Source organism: Lissotriton vulgaris, chromosome 2_1 (assembly GCF_964263255.1).
Source record: "Lissotriton vulgaris chromosome 2_1, aLisVul1.2, whole genome shotgun sequence".
NCBI lineage: Eukaryota > Metazoa > Chordata > Amphibia > Caudata > Salamandridae > Lissotriton > Lissotriton vulgaris.
The window spans coordinates 578,343,315-578,354,740 of record NC_141687.1 but is presented as its reverse complement, the minus strand read 5'-3'; the positions used below and the strand labels follow the sequence as shown (position 1 = coordinate 578,354,740).

Genomic DNA, 11,426 nt, shown 5'->3' with positions numbered 1-11,426 from the left:
CACAATCGGTGCCGCAGCCCTTACAGGTCTTCCCTGGTCACATTACTCTTGGTTCCTATGGTACCTTTTATAAGGGCCTTACCTGTGGCCACAGATGTGCCAATTGTGGGTACAAAGGTACAGTCTTGGGAAAGGACACAGGCCCTGGGAACCTGATAGGCAGGGGCCCAGGACACAGCAAGTCAGGTGTCAGATATCAGGAAAAATATGGTTGGTAACCATGCAAAAAGGGGCACTTTCCTACAGTATCCAACTTACATCTTCCTGTGTGTGTGCCATCCACTCATGAACATCTTTAAAATTGCAAGAAAAATACGAAGAAAGAGACTAGGGCTATAAAACACAAACACATTTGTTATTTGAAATATTAACAGAGGATTGTTTTGGGCACCATTACTAACTGTTTGGAAAATCATCCCTCACACTGTCTGAATCACACAAGAAACAACGTTGTAAATCAATGCAGGAGAACATCAACACTTTTGGAGTAACACAGAGCTCCATTGGGGAAATCAGAAAACAATTGTATGATCTCAGACCCAGAAGAAAAGAGAAGGTGGCAAACTGCCTTAGTGAGGCTTGAGAAACTGAAGGAGGTTCTCCCACTGTCCCACCACCAACTGCAATTGAAGAACTGGTTGAGACTACTCTGGAACCATAATCTTTTTGTGGATTTAGTACAATTGACAATTCTGACATACCAGGAACTTCTCAAGCTAAGTGTAATATTGCACTGGTAGCTAAACCATTTTGTGGTTATGCTTTGTAAAGACACTTATACATCCAGACAACCTTTAAATCTTTTATCTATAAATAATTTATTCAGTATATTTGTTTTTACAAATAAAATCAGAGCACTTTCTTAATGCATTAAGGTAGATGTGGTAAACATATAGGCCATGAGGTTAATTAGAATACATTTATTTGTGCCACCAAACCAAAACATTAACAATAGTCCAAAAATTAATTCTGAATCCATTTCCAAACAGATATTCATGTTCATGGAAGCGATATGTCAGAAACCGGGGGCTATGAGCAATCTCAAATAAACCTTGATGATTCAATTGATTTTGACAGCCAGGACATGGTACCCCAACCTGAATCTACGAGTCCTCGAGTTACACAGCATACAAAGTCATTAGTAGGTGGTGTTGAAAGAGGCACACAGAGTGTTACTCAGGAACCTGTAGTGAGGTCAAGACAACTATGGAGAAGAGTTGAAGCTCACTGTGTTGTCAATAGACAATCCCAACAAACTTTGGGTAATGTTAATGTAACAGAAAATGTGGCACTTTTTGAAGGTTTGTAGGCATCAATGGTGAAGGCTCAGCACCTGCAAAAAAGAAACAAATCAAACTTGTCAAAGAAAAACTGATAACTATTGATAAAAGCATAATAACTAGTTGAAAAGCAGATTTCCATGAATGAGAAACGTGATAGTTTGACAGATGCAAGTAAGAATTACATCAGTATAACATGAGTCAAAGACATAGGGAACGCCATTGCTCAGCATGTACTGATAGCTTACGCAGGTCAATAAATCACCTTGCACATGCCTCGTCCACCCCGCCACATCGTTCTGTGAGTTTACAAGTTGAAATGAGGCACTACCGTGATGATGTCAGCAGAAGATTAATTCAAATTAATAATGCTGTGGAACTAATACAAACATTGCAAATTGCAAGTGTCACACAAATAAGTGAGGATCAATTCATTGTCAGCAGGATTTCTGCAACTGATAGTAGGAATCTTCGTAGAAACAGACATTGGGGAGAATGTAGGAGCTACAACATCTGCTTGAGCCAAACGCAAGTCCTAAAAAGTTATGTTACAAAGCAATTTTAACTTTTGTGCTTGTGCAACAATAATTGAATACCTTACTTTTACATTGAAAACATAAAAGAAAATCATATTTATTTATCTTTCATACATTTCCATACCTGAAAGTAGAGCAATATTATGGTTTACAAACTACAAAGCCTTTTTCTTATTTTTTACATGTTAAATCTTTGCCTTTAACACTTACCTAAACAAATAATGGTTGGTTATGTTGGCACATCTGACTCCACCTTCTGCTGCTTTTGTCTCATAATGTGGTTGAGGTAGTGGCAGCTCTTCGTCCTCTGACATCCTTTCTTCTAAGCCTTTGCTTGTAGCTATATTCTGCAGATATGCACATATTAATATAAGTTTGGAAGAGACGTTTAGTGCATATTGGAGGGCACCACCACTCTTGTATAGACATCTTAATTTACATTTTAGAGATCCGAAGTTACATTCTATCACATCTCATGTTCTTCTGTGGGCAACACTGTATCAAGACTCACTTCCAGTTGAAGGGGATAGATAAGAAGTTATTACCGAGAAGCATCGGGCATAGGCACTGTCACCTACAACAACAAATAACATATTAACAAACAATAACACAAAATATGATATTAATAGGTACATTAGATCAAACAAAAATTACCCAATAAATATCCATGCTCAAAATCGCCTTGTGTAAATGCCACTCTGTCTGAACATGAATGAAACATGGTGCAGCCTGGATATATCAGTAACATTTTTTGCATCACAAACTACTTGTATGTTCAGTAAATGAGTATTTTTCTATTGCAAAATAAATAGTGTCAAATGGTGGGCATAGAAGCCCATGTGCACCATTAATACAGCCAATTACATGTGGAAAATTGGCAATCCTAGAAAACTCGATTTTCGTTATTTAAATTTCTGTGCATTGCTATGAAAATAAATATGCCTATTTAATCATTGCATTAGCATAGCATCTATAAATGTACAAAACATTTAGATAGGGCACTCTGTGGAACTCCACAAGCTGCAGCTATAACACCATGGTACCTACCAGAAGCTAAGAGGTGCAAAGTACATAACACCTGCACATGGGTGGAGATTGAATTACTTCGGAAAAGGACTACTCTCAAACTGTGGCTTTAAATCAGCTTTGAGGTCCCAGATAACTGCTCTACTTAGCCTGAACTTTGCATATATTTCTTCCTGAATCTCCTCCTCTGCAAACCAGCTAGTACCCACATTATTCTTATCATCACAAATAAAGCTGCTATTTTAGAAGCTACAGAGGCATGCTGGGGCTGTTTTTATAGAAGCACATAGTTACCACCTGTCTTGAGTTGGTGGTAAATTGCATGTGCAAAATGGTCATTTTGTGAATATTTGCAATTTGCGAATTACGTTACCAAACTGATAGCGAATTGCAAATAACGATTCATTAAATGCAACATGCTATTTTGAGTCGTTATGACTTGCAAATTAATCGCTTCACAAAACAAACCTCTGAAATGTCTTGTACATTAAAAATAGTGTTCTTGCGATTGATAAGCAGTTTGTGACTGATTACCTATTTGCAAACACTTCGTACATCAAGCCCTAAATTTCTAATTCCTATATGCCACATTATTTTTATTGATGTTGTTATATTTACTAATGTACTCTAGCATCACTCTTGCCAGTGAGGGAGAGATAAAATGCACACGTAGAAACAAATTGCACCTGCAATTTAATAAGGAATTGTATTCAAATAAGCTGATAAGTGAGCCTATCAAAATCATTGAATGTTGAATTCAGTTGCTCACGAAGAAGTCCTTAATTACTGTAGATCCTCTTAGATGCAGTTCTTCCACCAGAGACAGCTGAGTATGGAAGGGACAGAAGATGGTAGGGGATTACATTTCTGGCACATTCATGTGGAAATATGATTATTAGGTATCACTGAAAGACAGCTTTTAGTTGTTTGTTGTAGAAGACCTCCTACAATGGGATTTGGGCCATCCCATTGCTTAACCGATGGCTTTCTTATCAATCTTATTTTCTTGCTTCTTTGATAGCTTCCTTCCTCTTCTTGTGGATTGTCCCTACCTTGGAGCTTCTTTACTGCCAATGGCACTGCATGTTTCTTTGCTTTCCTCAACACCTTTCCGCCTCCTTCTGCTCTCTGTGTTGCTCCTACAGTCTCACAGCTACCTGTGGTCCCCTATGCACATTGTAACGATGTCCCTCAAACCATCCCCCTATTCCTGAATTGCTCCTTTGGTTCTCCTTGCTTGCTGCCACTCAGTAGGATTGGGTTGCACTCCCACACCTGATTCCACCACCGTGCTTATGTATTGCTCTTCTCCTTCCCAGTCGTGTCTCTTCTTTTTTTGGAGGGCAGTCAGCTGCATACTGCTACTGGGCTATTCCTTTAACTAAAAATCAATTTTGCACATATTTAATGTTTTTTCTAATTCACCACACCAAGAGGGGTGATTGCCATCTTGGGATTGTAAATAAAAACATTTTATTTTTAATCTGCTTCAGCACCATAAACAGTACATGCACACTTTTGCGCTTGCCCGAGGCCACGCAGTGGCCATCAAGAGGGCGGGCTCCTAGTCACGGAGGGCTGCCCCCGCCCACCTTGTGGCCAGTCACTCCTCACCTGGGCAGGTATCGCCCAGTAGGAGGTAGGCGGGTCGCTGACGCACGTCCGGGGCGGCTGTGAGGAGCCTCAGGGGGTACATTACCCCCTTGCACCATTGTGGAGGCCTCTTTGCCACTCCGGACGTCGTGCTACAGCTTCGGGACACTCTTTTGTCCTCGTCTTTCTGGCTTGGGTGGTTTCCGTGATATTAGGACGTCGGGTCCCGGGTCTGTCTCGTGCACGTGGTGAGTGGGGGGGCATCCCAGCCTCCTCCCGTCGTCCCCCGTTCTTGGGGACATGGGGGGAGTGGGCCGGTGTTGTACGGTCTGTTTGGTTAAATGTGGGCCATTTTTTGCGCTTCATTGGCATTGGGGGCATTTGGGTGCACGTCCGGTTTCTCGCATGCTTTGGAGCAATAGAGAGTGTTTCGGCAGAGGGAACGGAACGGTTTGGTTGGGGCACTGGGCCCTCGGCGGTTGCAGAGAGAAGTGTGGCTCACGGGTCAGAGTGGTTGACTCTGAAACAGTGAATGGGCCTGGGACCAGGGTTCGAGTCCCGGCACGGCAGGGATAATACTCGCCTCGGCGCCTACTCTTCAAGACTGGCAGATTAAAATTGTTGAAATGGCATATGTACGACGAACACTTTAGGTGTTCGCTAGTGGGTTCCGGCGTCCATGCGGTTGATTTCGAGCGGATCGCTTGTGCACATGGCTTTAAGTGTTAAGCAAGGCTAGTCTGGAGCTGTTTACTGTTGCTTACGTAAGCCGGATCTTGCGTCGGGGAAAGTTAGAGAATATAGCACACTGTATGGTACTACGCAACCTAGTGCCTGGCCAGATAGCATTTACGGATGAGATTCAATAGATGGCTCAGGGGACAAGGGCACCGGCAATGCAATTGTACAGGGTTCGAACCCTAGCAGGGGTAGTATGAACCATATTTAATTAGTACGGATGAACGTTTTGGAGGCACTCGGCAGTTATCTGTATTATATGGTATGTTTACAGCGGATCAGTGAGCGTTGCTTTTCTTTCAGTATTGCCCGCCTTGCACACAGCTCACAATAAACGGACCTCCGAGGCATGTATCTCCACGTGTCCAATGCTTAAGTGTATGATTTTATAGGGTGATCTCGTTAGCTATGCCCAGCGTGAGGTTGTTTCTCCTAGTATGGCGACAAGTAGTTCCTGGAAGGGTAAGGACTAGGAATTAGCCGTATGTGATGGCCTGGACACCTTGGAGCACCGCGGAACATTAGCAGCTCAATCCGTCCGGGCACGTGTTTGGGTAGTTGTGTGAGCGCTGGTGCGGGTTCAGGGGAGGACTCTGAGGGGCAGATGCTGCTTTCCACCGTTGTGGGAGCGTAAGATCGCATCTCCGAAGTGGCGGTGCCTTTCAGCCCGGGTGGTCCTCCGGTTCGTGGCCTCCGTCTGTCAGGGGCTGGCGGGGCGCGAGTATTTTAGATTTGAGGGACTTTGGTCTGGTTACACTGGAAAGGCTACTGTAGTTCGGAGCGGCTTGTCTTTCTCCGGGGTCGCGCGCATAAGTATTGTCCTCTCCCCGTTAGTACGACTGGGGGGTGACTTTGCCCCGGAGCGGTTTGTCCCTTGGCAAGTACGTATTTAGACCGCCGGTAGGAACGCTTCTAGCTTAGGCCCACGGTGCCCGAGTTACGAGTAGCCATGTCCCCGCTTCGCGGGCAGAATTGCAGCGCTTCGATGGCGCGTTGGTGAACAGGGCAGGGGAGTCACGGGCATCGCTGAGCTGCAGTTTTGCCGCACGCTACACGGGGTGTCGACATTGTTGGTTAACGAGTTGCGCCTGGTTATTGGGGGTACCTGCCATTCACAGGGTGAAGCGGATGTAGTAAACGGTGTTAGTGATGGTGTTCATCCACCGTTCGTTTATTTTAACTATGTTCATTGGGGCAGTGTTGTGTTTTATCCACAGGGTGGCACTGCCTCGGCTACGACCACCGCATACGCCAAATGTTAACTTTGATATGTTGGGGTGTTTTCTCCAGCTTCTCACCAACAGCACGGTATACAGTACTCATAGCTAGGCATGCCTTCTCCCAGTGGCCTGGCGCAAGTTGTGCGGGTCATTGTCGGCTCCTTTACACGTTTCTGGTGCACCCAGGGGATACATCGCACATTTTGTTTCTCATGTAGTGCGGCTTGCGACACATTGCCAAACTTGGAACAAAATAGAAGAGGTAGCACATTGTTGGTGGTAGGCCGGGCTTGGCTTGGGTGTTGCACTTTTGACCGCCCTGGCTACACGTTGGTTCTGTGTTTTCTCTGTTCACGGGAGCCAGATGTCCCTCAGCACCCGCCCCGCATGTTGCTCTGGTGGCATGCAATAACGGCAGCGGGCAGCCATGTTTTGTGACCGGAATGATAAGAGTCATACCCCACTGTCGGGCTCTGCGATGCAGGCCCATTGTGTACCACGTCGCGGTAGCTGGTCGGGCGCAGGATTATCTTCACAGTTTCTGGGGAGGGGGGTTCTAGGCGCACTGGGACAGGGCCGAGGCCTTCTTCTCCTCCCCTTCCTAGCGCGAACACCACCCCAAGATGCCCGGGGTGCCTGAGACACAGAGGCCTGGTTCTACCGCTCCGGAGACATCTGGGCCTTTTGAAAGTGCAAACACTTTTATCTCCCGCTGGCCATCCATGAGCACAACCTTTCTGAGGCCATGCATGCGCCCAAGCAAATCATTCTTTCTATCTTGGGGTCAGCGAGGTCGGCGCCACGCTCCTACAGCTTGAAATGCAGCGCCCCCCTGAGGCCGTTTGACTGAAGAGCTAGGGGTTCCCTGTTCTACCCTGGGTTCGGCAGAAGCCGTTTATGGACCACGTTGTACCCCAACACGTTTGGAAATGTTTCTTCGTGCCACTTTTTCGTTAGCTAATTGGTCATCTACTTTGAACCAATCTGCTTTCCACTGTATTTAAGAAAGACCGAGCGAGGTCACTAGCGATTTAGTACCTATTACCGGGGGCCGCAATGCACTTGCTAGGGCTCCACGGGGCAGGTGTATCAGCCCATGTCCTACATTTTGCTTATGCCCCCTATGCCTCTGGAACACCAGTTACATTAGCAGGGTCATCTGTAACACACTGCTACACTCCCTGAGCCCCTTTTCTTAAGCTCTCTTACATGGGATTCGTCAGGTCTTGCCCTTTAGCAGCAGCAGTCTTAACTGTAGCAGAACAATCATTCTCCCGACATCTCATCTACTAGGGGTAAGCGTATTAAGGTTATTGAATTGCTGATGAGGAACTAAACTACTAATGCACCAAGTTCCAGTTGTGAACGAATGCTTTCCTAATCCATTTCTCCACAACATTATACTTATGTTAGGTAATACTGGTTTGCTGAAATAACTTTTTCTGGTTATTATTCCCATGTACCTGTGTTATGAAAATGACAAGCTATTTATAAAGAAAGGCACAATACGATTTTTAATGAGTGTTGACAGAGCACTACTGATCTTATTGGGAGGGTCAGCTGTGACTGTGCTAATCCTTAATACCTGTTACTTCTTTATAGTCTCACCCCACAACGGTTGTGCCTTCCTTTCAAGTCTCCAGGAACAGGTGCGAGTGCACAAGCCTTAAAACGTCACCAGTATTGTTCATTTTGTAGGATGTGCCGTTATGAATATTTTCAAATTCATTGTCTCCTGTACGCCAATTTGCTCCTGTTTGGGAGCACGGCATAGTGGGAATTTGACGTTAATGTGCAACATCCTGTCCCAATGGTATCTTGCGATAGGTTGTCCAACCATTACACTGCAATGTGAGGCATTTAGGTGGCAAATGACATGCCCACGATCATATTATCCAAGATAAATATTGGATATTCTTCCAGCTTCATCAGGAGTTGGGCAGAACAGTTACACTGTCTGCGATGGAGGGTGCGAGTGGTTCATTATAGACTTATATTGAAAGCGATCCTTTCTTCGATCCCTGCTTCTATTTCTAATAATCTATTACTTTAAGTCCCTATGTCCTATCCTGTACCCTGAATATTGTCATATCCTCCAACTTTACAGAGTATTAGTTTGATCCTCTTATTACGAGCCCGCGAGTTAAGGAGTGCACTAGCACGGCTCACTTGCATACCATTGCTATAGTCTTCCATTTGTACCACATATAGGTTTGTCGATGGCATCATATTCTTTCAGCAAGTTTTTCGCATCTGTAGCATAGTGTCAATTTAGAAATGGGGTAGTATAATCCTGGTTGGTATCCTCATCTTTTACTACACACCAGTAATTCCTCGTTTCAAAGTGTTGAGGTCGCTGATAGGTATGATAGGCCCAGCGCTACTTTATGTATATATGCTTTTGGTGACCATCAGTATACATGGCTGACTTCCAGCCCAACAAGAGAATTATTTCTGAGTTCTCTTACCAGCTGTTGAATCACTTCTTGAGTAATTTTATATTGGGAGTCTTCTTCTTCAGGTATTTCATTGGCAGTACAGGCTCAGGCTGAGGTTTCAACAGTTCCTCAACTTTTAAGTGAAATGAGTGTAACATTGCAGGCTGTAGACCCCACATCCCACTGAGCAGCAGGTGCTCCTAAACTGATGGCACAGCAGTTGGCTGCCTTCCAGATTCCGGAACCTTGGATAAGCAGACAGACAACAGCAGTATTGTGGAAGAGCATTGACTATTGTCATGTGTCCTCTTCTTCTCATTGGTTATATTAACATCAGTGCAGGTCCCGGGCTTGTCCATATAACGAGTTTTTAACTGCACCTCTTGTTTAAGGCCCCAGGAGATTGACATGCGTATGGGGGTTATTTTGGATCCTATTAGCAAAGGGTAAGACCTAGAATTTGCCTAATTACCCTAATTTTAGCACATCCTAAGATGGACTTCCATACAGTCAATCATTCGCCATGACAGCACAGTCAAGCTATACCCTATAGAACTGAGTTCATACAGAATAGCTACCTTAGCTACCTGGGCCAGGCTGCACCAGGGAGTATCGCAGGGATGGGGGATATAGCTTAGCGCACTGTGTGATGGGGCATGCCCCCTTTTACTTGTCTAAGAGTAGTCTTTGCATACAAGTTGCCATTTTTCCCAAGCACATGTCCTGGCAGGCTCCACTTGTGCATCCACGGCGTTCGGCCACTTTTCTCTCCTCACTTCTCCAGCCTATAAGCAGCGCTTTGGCCTTTTCCTGTGTCTGCACCTATGAGCATTAACATCTGAAAGGCACCGAACATATGCTATTGATGAGCCCAGTGAGAACAGCCTTTGGATGTTTATTACGTGTTGTTGGCCGGGAATGTGGGCCACTTCTCAGAGGTGGTGGTCCCAACCCTCCCTGCTGGTAGACAGGCCTACCCAGGAATGAATGGTTATGCAGGCGTTAGTGTCACTGGTGCTTGTCAGGTAACCAGTCGTTGCTTTAGTAGCACATAGTGGTTACAAGAGGTTAGTATAAGTGCATGTCACTACAAGTTTCCTGGTAGAAGATCACTTGACAGTTGTCAGACTCTCCTCAACACGATCGCACTGGGAAGACACTTCCACACTCTAGGCAAGTAGTATTACTAGAAGTGTAGGCCGCCACCAATTTTGGGAAACGGCATGTAGTATCAGTGGAAGTGTCTCCTTTTGGGGAAATCTTGTTGGTCAGTTTGAAGGCCTACGCCTTCACCTTTCTTATGCAGTAGGCGCTGTAGGCACTCAAGCTCTTGTCCACTGTGACTTAGAGTTAGTGACGCATGCTTGTTGGTAGAGAGAGAGTATTCTCTGTACCTGGCAGACTCTTTCCTTGGGTTAACAATGGGAGGCCCCTTAGTAAAGGAGATCTCTTTCATTATTTAGGTCCTCTTCAGATGAGAGAGGGCCTGTAGTTTTGGGAGGTGTCTTTAAGGCTTAGAACCTTTTTTGTGCCACACCCTACTCCTTCTTCCAGGTGAGGGCGACTTAGTGCTCGGGCCGTACACCTAATCTGACCTCTGTCGTGTGGGGGCGGTATCGGCGGCCTGTGCCCTTTATGTTAGTAGACAGTGTAGCCTGTCTCAGTTGCACCCTTTCCTGGGCTTTGAGATCTCCCCCCCTGACTGTACTGCAGCGGGTCATGCATGGGCTTGCACAGTGATTGGGCACTTGTATCCATGGCATCCTGCGAGGCAGCTAGGATACAAAAGTATATTGAGTATAGCGACATCCCATTACTCCGGCATCACGCACAGCGTTGTTTAACACCTTGGCTGCTAGAGGACTTTAAATTCCTTTATGCCCCTCCCAAAGTGAGAAGCTGGCCTGACGTTTGATGTCGCCAACCTTGTGCCCCCCCCCCCTTGGTTCAGTTTATCATATCCCTTAGGGGGGGTCGTAAGTCAACCTTAAAGACAAGCTATCCTCGAGGTAGCATGGACTTGCAGCCTTCAGGCTAAACTAGGGGGCATGTGATTCCGGCTGTTACCTTGGCAATCCTGTATATCACATGTAAGTCCACCTCACAAGTTTTATACCAATAGATGCTTTGCGCAATGCAGTAGACTTATGTATTCTTCGTGAGTTTAGTTGCACAAGGGTAAACATAGCAGTTACAGTTGAATTTTGAGAACTGCGCTTCGGCAGAAGTCGTACATCATTGGGTGTAGTTTGCTGAGCTTTGTGTGAAGGTGTGTAGTGTTTCTCAGTGACATGCGCTGGTTCCCCTATTGTATGGTTAGGGAGGGATACCAGCAGAGGAGGCCCCCTCATCACCTGGTCTCTTGCCAGGGGTATGACCTCACGTACCTGGGATAGTCTACACTATTGCTGTAGAGGGATTGTAACCGGGTGGATATGCTGTTTAGTGTCAGAGTGGCATTGGTTTCTACAGGCGGGTCTTTATGCAGGTCAGGAGCTTAAGGGGCACTTGGTTTCAGTCACAGCTATCCCTTGGTGGTGGTCGTAAGTCAACCTACAGGCTAGCTAACTTAGTGGTAGCATGGCCTAAGCTGCT

General features: G+C 45.5%; 1 long non-coding RNA gene across 1 annotated transcript in view; it reads right to left on the bottom strand.

Annotated features, from left to right (window-relative positions):
• Positions 1-805: 805 nt before the first annotated feature.
• The window catches only part of LOC147730769 (uncharacterized), a 57,654-nt gene continuing 47,033 nt past the window's right edge, over positions 806-11,426 (bottom strand). Inside the window, exons 2-3 of the long non-coding RNA XR_015308397.1 lie at positions 2,027-2,390; positions 806-1,333 (exon numbers count right to left, since the gene is read on the bottom strand). This is a non-coding gene — a long non-coding RNA (uncharacterized LOC147730769). The remainder of the gene's footprint in view (positions 1,334-2,026; positions 2,391-11,426) is intronic.